Below are 14,529 nucleotides of genomic sequence, written 5' to 3' on the forward strand. Positions count from 1 at the left end.
CCCTGAGTTGAATTTGTCAGGTGTAAAGCTTGTCATGCAGTCCGATGTTAAGGAGCCACCAATTTTCAGGGGCGATGGCAGTGATAAATACTCCGTTCGTGAGTGGGTGGAAGTAATGGGGGTATATCTTATAAAGAAAAACACACCGAAACACCAACAGTCACAAGAGATACTGTCTAAGCTAATGGGGGGGGCGAAAGATGTAGTGAGAATTACGCTACGACACAACCCCACACTCGACCCCATTAAGACTCCCGACCTGATCTTTGACATTCTGAAGCAGCACTTCGGTGAGCTATCCTACTCATCCATGCCCATGGCTGACTTTTATAATATCAAGCCACTGCAGCGGGAGGGAGTGATGGAGTACTGGGTGAGACTGAACAATGCCATTGATATTGCAGACGAGTGTCTAAAGAGGCAGGGGCGTAGTGTGGAGGATCCAGGACGTGAAGTGTCGATGATGTTCATCAAGTACTGTCCAGACCCGGTCCTTTTTAACAGGCTCAGCATCAGAGCGGCTGAAGAATGGTCGACCAGCGAGGTTCAGGAGCGCATCGACAGCCACCAGCGTGAGCTCAGGTCATCGCAAGGCCGTTCTCAAGCCCCGCAGATACATGTACTGAGCCACACCCAGACGGCCATACCACAGCACATGGAGAGACCACCGCCAGTGCATGTCAGCACAGCTTCACATCTCTCAGCTGTCTCAACTGCGGCAGCATACAATGTGCCATCGGTCTCAGCACTAACCCCACAGCTTTCGCCCACAGCAGCCCAGTTCATTCCGGCTCCAACAGCCGCTCTCACTCCACAACTTCCCCAGGTGCTAATCGCCCCTCACCCGGTACCAGTGGCCACTGCTCAACCTGGTTTTGAGCCAGGTCATCGCCAGCCGGCTCCGGGCCTCACTGCAGAGGCCGACGTGGATGGCATGCGTGCTCTATTCAGCCTCTTGGGTCGCATGATGACACAGCAGAATGTGCAGGTGGCAGCCCATGCACCGGCACCGCCCCCGCCAAGACAGTTTGCTCCGGGTCCTTTTCAGACGAGGAACTGCCGGGTCTGCGGTGATACCGGCCACTCCACGCTCATGCACTGCAGGAGAGAGAATCTGTGCCTCTCATGCTTCACTCCAGGTCATTGGAAGAGAGACTGCAACAGGCGTGGACAGAGGCAGTCGGGTCAGGGCGACCCCAGTCGGGATCAGCCTTCGGGAAACTAGAACACCCACACTCAGAGAGGGGCAGTGTGGGGGGTGGACAGCAGACCCTCAGTGAAGATGAGTCAAGTCTCGAGCTTCTCTATGTTAACACCTGTTCAGCCATGCCAGAATGCGAAGTCGTGGTTCAAAGATCAGCAGAGGTGCCAGCTTTCAGTGAATTGTTCTACACTCAGGTCACAGTGAATGACAGAGTTGGACTGAAGGGCATGATTGATTCAGGATCCATGGCTTGCACCCTGAATGAGGAGGCAGAATGTAAGCTCAGAGAAGCTGGGGCCCTAGTGGGAGAACCTCAGTCAGCAGGAAGGATTATGCTGGTTGGCTGTGGAGGAAAACAGACTCACCCCAAATACATATATGACTTAACACTGACCATCTACGGAGTGAAATGCTTCGTCCCTGTTCTAGTGGTCCCAGGTCAGCGCGATGACCTCATCATCGGATCAAACGTTCTCAAGCACCTGATGAGTGTCATGAAAGGTAGTGACACCTACTGGAAACTCATATCTGCGGCAGGCAAGCATTCGCCGCCTGATCATGAGCAGTTCTTGGATATGATGTCATGTACCACCAGATGGAGGGGAGACGAGGCCCCCGACAGGATCGGCACTGTGAAGTTACCCCATGCCATCACGCTGCTCCCTCAACGCGAATACCTGGTGTGGGGCAGGCTGCCCAGCAATGTGCCAGTGTCTCCAGGAAGCACGGTCATCGTGGAGCCTTGCACCTCTAAGGCCAGACCGAGAGACGTGCTTGTTGGGCGGGTTATCACGCCAATGTGGGGAGATCGGTGGGTGCCTGTGAAGATGACCAACCTCTCACCCAGACCAATCACCCTGAAACGCAACTCCAAGGTCGCAGATGTCTCACCTTGCCTTGCGGTGGAAGACCTAGACATCCAGCAGGGCTCCTGCACGACGGAGGCAGGAAGGCCAGGACAGGGTATCAGACCGTCTGCCACAGATACCGACCTCAGGGACAGGCTCTCCACCCTCGGATTGAGTGCCCTCGACATCGACTCGTGCCACGCCAGCTTCCATTCTAAGAAGGAGCTTGTTGAGCTTGTCGAAGAGTACCAGGATATATTCTCCAGGCACTCACTTGACTGCGGCAAAGCAGAGGGGTTTGTGCATCGCATCCGCCTGACAGATGACCGGCCGTTCCGCATGCCATACAGGAGAGTGCCCCCTGCCCACTATGAACATCTCCGGCAGGTGCTCACAGGGATGGAGGAGATGGACATCATCCGCAAATCCATCAGCGAATATGCATCTCCCCTCGTCATGGTCTGGAAGAAGGATGGTGGGCTGAGGATTTGTACAGACTTCAGATGGCTGAATGCTCGGACTCTGAAGGATGCCCATCCGCTTCCTCACCAAGCCGACTGTCTGGCAGCTCTCGGAGGCAATGCCTTCTTCAGCACAATGGACCTAACCTCCGGGTTTTACAACGTCCCCATGTGCGAGGAAGACAAAAAGTACACTGCCTTCACGACACCGATTGGCCTGTACGAATACAACAGAATGCCACAGGGACTCTGCAACAGTCCAGCTTCCTTTATGCGGATGATGTTGGATATCTTTGGCAGTCTCAACTTCACCAGTTTGCTCTGCTACCTGGATGACCTCCTTGTATTTGGCCCCACCGAAGAGGAAGCCCTTAGCAGGCTGCGAGTGGTCTTCCAGAAGCTGAGGGGCAGTAATCTCAAGCTGAGTCCGAAGAAATGTCATCTTCTGCAGGAGTCAGTCAAGTTCCTTGGTCACGTAATCGACCGGAGTGGTGTTGCTGTGGACCCAACAAAGGTGGATGTGATTTCTAACATGCCAAGGGAGGCCGTAATGGAGGAGGATGGCTGCACTCCCTCCGTGAAGAGGCTTAGGTCCTTCTTGGGCATGGTATTTTTCTACCAGAGCTTCATCCCTGGATGCTCCGCCATCGCCAAGCCTCTGTTTGCCCTGACAGGGGGCCAGAAGAGGAAGGGCCGTGGTGGAAGGAGTGCCGGCATGTTCAGGAAGTTGACCGCAGCAGACTGGAGTCCTGCATGTGAGGAAGCCTTTCATAGGCTCAAGAGGGAGCTCCTCAGCTGTGCTGTGCTGGCTCATCCAGACTTTTCGAGGCCCTTCATCTTGTCTGTCGATGCATCTCTGGACGGACTAGGGGCAGTCTTGTCACAGCTACCCGCTGGAGAGGATAAGGCACGCCCCATCGCCTTTGCCAGCAAAAGCCTCAGCAAGTCGCAACAGAGATATCCCGCCTATCGTCTTGAATTCTTGGCTTTGAAGTGGAGCGTTACGGAGAAGTTCAGTCACTGGCTGAAAGGGCACGGCTTCACGGTGTGGACTGACAACAACCCACTCACCCACATACTGACGAAGCCCAAGCTTGACGCCTATGAACAGCGATGGGTGGACAAGTTGTCGGCCTACAACTTCGACTTGAAATACATCCCAGGTCCAAAGAATGTTGTTGCAGACGCACTCAGCCGTGACCCCTTCACTTCTCCCATCAGCAGGCGTCTCATTCAGGAACCCTACAGTAGCTTGGTGCATGAAGCAGAGGGTGAAGAAGCTGGCAGAGTGCAGGATGCTTTCAGGCTTAGCATCCAGCATGTTCAGGTGGTCCAGGGATCTGAGTCCGCACCGGACATGGCTGGTTCCTGCGGCTCCTCTGAAGTAAGGGCTGCCCTGCTGCATCACAGTGACTGGACGGCTACTGCAGAGAACAGGGCTACTTGCCTCGTTCACCAGGTACAGCAGCTGCAACCTGCTGGTCAAGACACCTTGCCTTCATTCACCTTACGTGAGCTGGAGGATCACCAGCTTCAAGATTCTGCCATCGCCGGTGTGCTGCCATTCGTTGTCCGCAAGCGACGTCCTTCCAGGCGGGAGAGAAGTGGTATAGATGCAAGGTCACTGGCTGTGCTGAAACATTGGGAGAAGCTCAAGGTCCGAGACAGTGTCTTGTACAGGGAGACAAGAGACCCAGTAAGCAAGATAAAGAGGCTTCAGTTGGTGCTGCCGGCAAGTCTGATGGACAAGGCGTTGGAGGGAGTGCATGATTTGGCAGGACACCAAGGTCGGGCCAGAACCCTCCATCTGGCAAGGCAACGTTTCTTCTGGCCTAACATGGAGAGGGATGTGAAGGAGTACGTTCGGTGCTGTGAGAGGTGTGTGCTTGCTAAGACTCCAGAACCTGCAGCGCGAGCCCCGTTGGAGAGCATAAAGACCTCAGCTCCCATGGAACTCGTCTGCATCGACTTCTGGTCAGCGGAAGACAAGAACAAGAACTCTGTTGACGTGCTTGTGATAACTGATCACTTCACGAAAATGGCACATGCCTTCCCATGCAGAAACCAGACGGCCAAACAGATTGCCAGGAAGCTGTGGGACGGTGTTTTCTGTACCTACGGGTTCCCTGAGCGCATTCACTCAGATCAGGGTGCCAACTTTGAGAGTGAACTGGTGTCCGAGCTGCTGCAGTTGTCTGGTGTGGCCAAGTCTCATACCACCGCCTATCACCCCATGGGCAACGGGGGCACAGAGCGGTTCAATCGCACCCTGGGAAATATGTTGCGAGCACTCCCTCTCAGAGCCAAGCAAGAATGGCCTCAACAGATCCAGACGCTGACCTTTGCCTACAACGCGACCGTCCATGAGACCACTGGCTATGCGCCGTTCCACCTGATGTTTGGGCGTGTGCCGAGGCTTCCGGTGGACGTTGTATTCAGGTCTGCCCTGCATGATCCCGTTGTGGTGGATTTTAGCAGCTACTCTAAGACCCTCCAGACTTACCTGTCTGAGGCTGCCAGAATCGCTCAACAGCACACCGCCAAAGAGCAAGCGCACCAGGCTGGTCAGTACAATAAGAAGGTCAAGGGCGTCAGTCTACAAGTTGGGGATCGTGTGCTGCTGGCCAACAAGGGAGAACGGGGCAAGAGGAAGCTAGCTGATAAGTGGGAGCCTGTGGTGTACACTGTTGTCGAGAAAAACCCCAAGCTCCATATCTACGAAATCTGTGATGTTTCAGGCCGGCAGAAGGTCGTCCACAGGAACCTGCTGTTGGATGTCAGTTTCCTCCCTGTTCGTGATCGACTGGAGGATCAGTATTCAGACATCTCATCCGATGCTGGTGGTTTCGGTGGCTTGGACGACGAGTCTTCTAGGGAGCGGACATCATCGTGGGTCCTGTCTGACTCAGACCGAAATGAGGATGGAAGCACAGTGGCAGATGTCATTGACTCGCCTCCCTCTGATCATGTGGATGACGCACTGACTGACACAGCCTCCACTCTGGCCAGTTGTCCACTTGACTCTGAAGAGACACGGACTGTTCCTGTTGTCGACTCGGACATGCCACAGACCTCTGAACACAGACATGACAGCCCTCAGCCCGACCTATCTCAAACCTTTAGCAGCCGACATGACAGACCACTCTCAGGGTTGCCCGAGCATGATTCTGTCCGAGTTCCGATTGCGGGTGGGGTAGTCACAAGGGCGGGGAGGATGGTCAAGCCAGTCAATAGGCTCATAGAGACCATGGTTCAGAAACCTGTTAATTGGGGTCTGTTGCCGCCTCGCAAGGCATGGTGTGGCATAAAGCTTTAGAGTCACTTCATACACATATCTATAAATGGGACCGATAGGACGCTGTCGCATATGAGTGCCTGGGGATCGGGTGTAATGGGGTGTAGACTGCACCTCTATGTTCTTGAAGGGTTGGGGGTTTGATCAACCTGTAACGCCTTTTAATCTGTTTTACGGATAGTTTTTTTCAACTGAACTCAGAGATTAGATCTTTGTGTTGACTGATCCAGGGGGTAGAATTGAGCGGTGTCTTATGCGCGTCCTTAGTGTTGAAGTGCAGCTTTGGTGCTAGGTGATTTTGGGGAAATTCGGGGGGGGTGAATGTAACAGGTTAATATGTCCCTCTTGTGAATTTCGCCAAAACACCCTTTTTTCATTGTTTTGTTTATTATTATTAATTTATTATCAAAAGTCTTTTGTTTTGAAACATCGTCACTTCCTGCCGAAGTGACGTATTTCGCCTTGCGTCTTTCATTTCTGAGCGTGCTTCCCTCTGGCGCCAGTTTCTCTCTGGTTGTTAAGAGGTAAGGACTGCTCTGTGGTGCTAGACATATCTTTGGGTTAAAAGAGCATTATTGTGGTGTAAATGTATGGATAAGTTGCTGGTCAATGAACCAGATTATATACATTAACTATCTATGGTGAAGAGTAACTTTTGTGCACTTTCTGTCGAGTTATTTAGAAGTGACGATCTTTTCTGTGTAACACATTGAGTAGGCTTCAAACCCTGACGTTATTATGTCTTCCCATTACAATCTAAGAACCAAGGCGCCATCTTGTGGCCAAAAAGGATAAGACCAGACATTGATGCCTGTGTGTATTTGGGTTTTCACAGGTAAAGATTGAATCTTATCAGTGGTTTTGTTTATTATTATAATGTATCTGGTTAACAGGTAATGGGTCCATCTTACTAATGGTTTTGTTTATTATTTTAATGTATTTGTTTAATAGGTAATGAGTCAATCTTATTATTGGCATATTGTATTATTTTGTATCTGGTTTAACAGATGAATGAGTGACCCATATTGTATTATTTTGTATCTGTTTTAACAGATGAATGAGTGACCCATATTGTATTATTTTTGGTATTGAGTTAGTGTATTATAAACTCCATTTGCTATTTCAATGTGAATTAAAATGAGAGTTTCTCTCTGGTTGTTAAGAGAACCAAGGCGCCATCTTGTGGCCAAAAAGGATAAGACCAGACATTGATGCCTGTGTGTATTTGGGTTTTCACAGAGGGTGAATAAACAACCTGAGATCCAGTCCGGCCTGATTCTTGACAGTACACCAGAACACAACGCAAGCTAAACCATCGGGTTACACTCATAACATACATTAAGGGGAGAAGGTTCTATGTTAAGCTTGGAGACAATGTATCCGAGGAACATAACAGCAATTTTGGAGTCGCACAAGGAAGCTGCCTTGGTCCATTACTCTTCTCACTATATATGCTGCCCCTCGGGGACATCATTCGAGACCACAATGTATGCTTCCATAGTTATGCTGATGATACACAACTATATATCTCCGCAGAACCAAATAACACTACAGCCATACAGTCCATTACAAATTGTCTGTTAGCAATAAACAAGTGGATGAACAATAACTTCCTAAAATTAAACGAAAGCAAGACCGAAATCCTATTGATCGGCCCAAAAGCGAAAAGGGAAGTGCTTTGTAAAAACCTGGGGAGTCTGTCATCCTATGTAAAGACTGAGGTTACAAGCCTAGGTGTCATCTTGGACTCAGACCTGACCTTTAAGTCTCATATAAATAAGGCCATGAAAACGTCATTCTTCCACCTAAGAAACATAGCGAAAGTAAGACCTTTCGTAAATAAAAAGGATGCAGAGAAACTTATTCATGCTTTTGTATCAAGTCGGCTTGACTATTGTAATGCACTGTTCACTGGTCTTCCCAAAGCAACCATTGGGAAGCTTCAGCTTATCCAAAACTCTGCAGCTCGATTACTAACTCATACAAGGAGAAGAGAACATATCACTCCAGTCCTGGCCACTCTGCACTGGCTTCCAATAACTCATAGAATTGATTTTAAGGTCCTTTTCCTAACATATAAAGCTCTTAATGAGCAAGGCCCAAAATACATAGCAAATTCCCTAGTTAGTTATCTGCCCTCAAGAACGCTACGGTCATCCACTACAGGTTTACTAGACACGCCCAGAAACCAAAAAAGGATAGGAAGTATGGCATTTGCCAACTATGCCCCAAAACTATGGAACACACTACCAACACACATCAGAAACGCCAGCTCTATACACATTTTTAAAGGAAAATTAAAAACGTACCTATACAGTCTAGCTTACAAATAGTTATGGCTTGGAAAAACCTGATGGATCCATGAGGCTAGGATAAGCCTTGTGGACCCAACTTTTTAGATGAAGGAACGGGTACATAGGAGACACGCCTCCAGTTTTTCAAACGTTTTTGACACGCCTCAGCTTCTGAGCTGAAGGCGTGTTTTTGCGGACCTCCCAAACTTTCAAACTTTTTAGATGAAGGAATGGATACAATAGGAGACACGCCTCCAGTTTTTCAAACGTTTTTGACACGCCTCAGCTTCTGAGCTGAAGGCGTGTTTTTGCGGACCTCCCAAACTTTCAAACTTTTTAGATGAAGGAATGGGTACAATAGGAGACACGCCTCCAGTTTTTCAAAAGTTTTTGACACGCCTCAGCTTCTGAGCTGAAGGCGTGTTTTTGCGGACCTCCCAAACTTTCAAACTTCTTAGATGAAGGAATGGGTACAATAGGAGACACGCCTCCAGTTTTTCAAAAGTTTTTGACACGCCTCAGCTTCTGAGCTGAAGGCGTGTTTTTGCGGACCTCCCAAACTTTCAAACTTTAGACTGTTTTCTTTATACGTTTTTCTTTTTCTTTCTTTCTACCACAAGACGCGGCCACTGATGGGTCCATGGGACTTGGATAAGTCCTGTGGACCCAACTCTGGCCACTGACCACATGAGCGAACGGGTACATACGCACACAATACACGGCCACTGATGGATCCATGGGACTTGGTAAAGCACTATGGACCCAACTATGACCACTGATAAAAACGTAACTACACTAGCATTATAAGACCTAAACATTGCTACCTACCATACAAGTGCATTGGTTTAGTGCACTTCTGGTTGCCACTGAGCGGAAATGTTTGTGCGGACCTGTTCTCCCAAACTGGTAAGCAAATGACTGTTTTTACGTTATTTTCATTTTTACGTTACTATTATTATTATTATTATTATTATTATTTTTTTAACATTGATCTTAACTGATCACTATGACTTTATTGCTTTTATCGTTATATATGCCTATAATTGTGTACAGCACTTTGAGCTACATGACATGTATGAAAGGTGCTTTATAAATACTTACTTACTTACTTACTTACTTACCTATGTGTTTAAACTTTAAACCACCTCCCAGCTGTCATAATACACATTTTACCCCCAACTTGTAGTTGACCTTACTTACCAACTAGTCACTCAACTTCAACAATGATAATAACTAGTGTTTTGTTTTGTACTTAATAGTCCATACAGACCTCTCTTGTTGTAATGATACACCAATCATTACAAAAACACACATTGCAGCGTCTTGATTATTTCCCCCATGATAGATGTTTGTACTGCGAACAGATACAAGATGTTTTCTGGCTTGCAGATAGACAGACTTGATCTGCACACTGGTCCAGCTTTCTGCTGCCTCTGCACCGTTCTGAACCACCGGGTCAACACTATTCTAAGTAAGGCTGCTGACCCTGATGGCATCCCCAGTCGTGTGCTCAGGAACTGCGCTGAGCAGCTGACCGAGGTCCTTACTGACATCTTCGCTAGCCCAGGCAGTTGTTCACACATGCTTCAAAACAACCTCCATCATGCCAGTGTCGAAACACTCCTCTGCAGCAAGCCTTAATGACTTCCAGCCTGTTTCACTCACCCCCATCATCATGAAGTGCTTCGAGAGGCTGGTTCTGGCTCATGGCAAATCTGGCCTTTCACCCTCACTGGATAAATACCAATTTTCCTACCGTTATAACAGGAGCATGGAGGACGCCATCTCCTCAGTGCTTCACTCCGCCCTCTCCCACCTGGATGAGAGCAACACCCATGTGAGAAGGTTGTTCATCCACTTCAGCTCAGCTTTCAACACCATTATCTCCTCCAAACTCATCTCCAAACTTGATGACCTTGTGGAAATCAAGGACTTCGACATCAACCCCTCAGGGTTCCCACGCTTGCCTTGAATTTTTTTTCCATACTACCTCCTGATTTTCCAGGTACCATATTAAGTGATGATCTATAGGCCCCTGAAGTTTTCCGCCCCCATCCGCGCCCCCCCTCCCCTCACACACACAACCCCCTAGGACACCTGACTACTTACTTGATTTAAAAGATGTACCAGTCAAGTCTACCTTGTAAATGCTTAGAGATTATGTCTTATTGATAATATCAATGCATGAAATAATGCAACAAGCTGTAGATGAACAACAATTTATTGAACTGGAACACATGAGCACTGGGATTGATATATGTTCTCTCTTCCACTCCTCTCCTATCTCATCCTGTCCTCCTCTCCACACCTCCCCTCGTGTCCGCTCCTGTCTTCTTTGCCTACTCTTCTCAACTCCTCGTAATCATAATCGAAATTAATCGTTGTGAGGTTGCATCGTTTCACCCCTACTACTCTTACTCTGTAAAAGCGTTTGTAAAAGCTTTTGTAAATCAAACTGGTTATCGTTATGAGAGCTAACCAGGGGCGGATTTAGGATTATAGGAGATCCGGGGCTTAGCCCAGATAGGTGCCCGTCTTTTTATTTTTTTTTATTTTTATTTTCTAATTTTTTCTTTTTTTTTGCAGGCAAGCGGCAGATTTTTTTTGAATTTAATTAACCTGTACGTGCAATTTCCTGCAATATAGAGCCTTCAATCTTGACCAATAAAGCTGCTCTTTTCACTATAAAACTCAGTTAGATTTATATATTGGGGGGGGGGTATATCATATTTTTCATATGATCAAAAAGTGGTGGAGCAAGAGCATACCTTTGCTCCCCCAAGTTCAATAGTGGGAGAGCAGAGATGCTCCGAATGCTCTTATGGCCAGGCGTCTATGATTCACTGATACAAAGTAAAATAGTGCAGTGCAATAAAATAGTTAGTAAAATAGAATAAAATAATGCAATAGTGCATTGCAATAAAATAGTTATCATCGTATTTTTTCGGGAGGCCGGTAAGGAGTGCATTACAGTAGTCGAGTTGGCTTGAAATAAAGGCATGGATCTGGTTTTCAGCGTCCTTTTGATTTATAAATGGCCGTACTTTAGCTATGTTTCTAAGGTGGAAGAATTAAGTTTTTGTCAACTTGTTGATTGTGATTTAAAGCTTAGGTCTGAGTCTACCATGACACCAAGACTTAACTCACTCAAATACAGTTAGCAGCTGGATAGACCACAAATGGAAATTAGCTTCTGCTAAATCTGGTGCAAACATATTTTCATGTAACAATGATGAATTGTCAGAAAAAAGAAAAAAAATTATTTTTTTTAAAATAGATTCGGGGCTTGAGCCCAAGTAGCCACCCCCTAGCCCCGCCCCTGGAGCTAACGTTGGCTAGCTACTGTACCTGGTGCTGGCTAACTGGCTCGTTATGAGAGCTAACGTTGGCTAGCTACTGTACCTGGCGCTGGCTAACTGGCTCGTTATGAGAGCTAACGTTGGCTAGCTACTGTACCTGGAGCTGGCTAACTGCCTCGTTATGAGAGCTAACGTTGGTAGCTACTGTACCTGGCGCTGGCTAACTGGCTCGTTATGAGAGCTAACGTTGGCTAGCTACTGTACCTGGCGCTGGCTAACTGGCTCGTTATGAGAGCTAACGTTGGCTAGCTACTGTACCTGGCGCTGGCTAACTGGCTCGTTATGAGAGCTAACGTTGGCTAGCTTCTGTACCTGGCGCTGGCTAACTGGCTCGTTATGAGAGCTAACGTTGGCTAGCTAGTTAGCAAGATTGCACTGCTTACTAACTAACGTTGATAAACCCAGGTTTACCACACAGTTAAAACACAGCTACTTACATTTGAGGATAAACTTGCATAAGAAGTTTCACTCAAGTTTCACTGTAGATGCCAAGGCTCCATTGGCTCACCAAGCTGCCTGCATCAAATTCCAACATCCAATATACCATGGCATATAGGACCCACCCACCCCCTCCTAATGTACAGTCCCCTCCCCATCATATATACTCTGTCAGGATCTAGGGGTAACAGTACTGTATATTTGAATACCGTTTGTCACAAATGTATCAGTACTAAATACCTATATGTCCCTATGCCATAAATGTCATGTATGTTGTGTATGTCATAAATGTCTATATGAATTGAAAATGGGGGACCCTGATGGAAACAAGACAAACGTCTTTCTCAGGTCTGCATCCCCTTAACAATTGTATGTATTGAGCCGTACTGTATTGTACCCATTCTGCAATCTGTTAAATAAAGTTTTCATTCATTCATTCATTCATCATTTGGTAACTTCAGCCTTGCAGCTTCCAGGTCCCAGAAACTGAAAGTCAAGTGTGCGACAAACCGGTGAACACATTCCCACGCTGGGTTCCATTGCCAGAACCTGGAAGTTGTCTTGAGGTTTATTCAGTGAACAACAGGCACCGCATCACCAGCCACTCCCTCTTTTAGGCCAGATCGTAGCCCCACGCAGGTCATGGCAGCACTGTAAACCCACCCTGGGAAGCTACTAGCTATCTACTGGTAGGCCAAAGTGGAACTGGCCAAGAGAGATATTAGCATTCTGAGGGCTCCAGTCAGGGCCACACACACACACACAGGATGAGACCCACACGTTAGAATCTAAAACAAGTCTTTATTGGCCAATTTACAGAAAGTGCTGTAGTGACCATTCCAAAGGAAAAAAACAGATCAAAGAGTCCAGAGGAAGAAAACAAAAAACAGCTTTTACACATTTTACAGGTTTCATGTTTTTTTTTTTTTTTTGTATTCACCTTCATCCTCCTTTTTAAAAACAAACGTCGCAACAACATCGGGGATCGGGGTCGATGCAAAGTCCACCACAGGTTCCAAGCGGCAAAGAGGTGGTGGTGGGGGCGGGGCGATGTCACAAGAACAATGTCACAGAAGGGGAAAAACTCCTAAACAACATATGAGATCTTTACACGAACATAGAGCTTTACACATATAGGTTCCTCCCAGCTAGGCTCATACTAGGACAAGCTCCCCAAAGGTTACAATAGGCTACAAACAGGCTTGGGGGGGGGGGGGGGGGGTCTATTTATACTTCACTGAACCCCTTTGCCTGATCAGCAGCAGACTTTGCTACCGGTCATTTTACATAATCGGCGTCAACCTTAAAATGTTCCTGTGTTTAAGAAAAGTTTGGTAAAAACTTTTGCTAAAGGCATAAGTCTCTTGAGTGATACGGACACATTATCTCACCCTGTTGTTATCGTGTCATGTGTCTGTCATACTGTGGAGCTTGTTGATGTGTTTTTTGCACCAATTTCTACCAAGACCAAGAGTCCTGTACGTTCGCTGCATTTAGTCAGTGATGTTTTACTCATATTGCCCCATTTCAATAGCCAAAGTGAATTACTGCTACAATTCTGGAAACTACCTTCATAAAGGAGACATTTTAAGTTACAAACCTGTTCTAAGAGCTTCTAACGGCTCGTACACACTATTAAAACACATATAGTTAATTCCAGCTGTATGCCTTAAAGGGGAACTACGTGTTAGAATAAATGTGTTATTCTCTGATCTAAGACAAATATTAGTCAACATGAACAACTCTCCCAAATCCATAAACCAGAGTGCTGTCTGGAGCTGCTCCATAGACCTCTCACAGGTATTTTCTGGCTGCTCCCAAGTCTCCAGTCTTTGCTGCAGCTCTAGGAAAATGAACAGACTATTACTAGATCCTCCTAGCTTCATCTGTGCTTCATGCAGCTGTGGTCCCGTGAACAAAGCCTTCAAATATACATGTCTCTCTCTGATAAGGCAGGGGATTTTGAATTGGAAGCGGCAAGGATAAATCACTAGCCAAAATGAGCTTAGCATTGCAGATCAGGTCACGTGACATCACCAGCGTCAGTGCAATAGTGCAACATCCAGTCATTTAGGGATAGCAATTTGGAACATTAACAAAACATAAAATATTTCTGTGAAATGCAGTTTTCCCATTCATTGTCAATGAAGAAGCTTCAGACTTTATACCTGACATCACAAGTTACTTATCTGGTTTCTGGCTTTGGGCGTAGATAAATGTTCACAAATATTGATTCAACAACTCTGACATAACATATTGAAATTCTTAAATTTTAGTGGCGTTCCCCCTTTAACTATAGTATTACCAACAGTTCCATTGTCTGTGGACACATCATCTGTCAAAATACTGAATATGAATTAGATTCTCTGACGTATGGCGTTGACTGTTTTGATTGACTTCTGGTGATAATGTCGACTGTAAAACAGTACCGACTGTATTCACTTTTAATCTGTGCGTTGATTCACTTTGTCGACCTGGCCGCTAGGATGGGGCCGTGGTGCGTCCGCACCGACACTCAACAGGAATGGCTGGAACAGAAAACATACACAGAGGTCCTTTGGGGGGGGGGGGGTTGCTTGAGGTGAGCAGGGTTGGGGGAGGTTACTTTCCATATGGGATCTGTTACACAT

Source organism: Notolepis coatsorum, assembly GCF_963971535.1.
Source record: "Notolepis coatsorum genome assembly, chromosome: 1".
Taxonomy (NCBI): Eukaryota; Metazoa; Chordata; class Actinopteri; order Aulopiformes; family Paralepididae; genus Notolepis; species Notolepis coatsorum.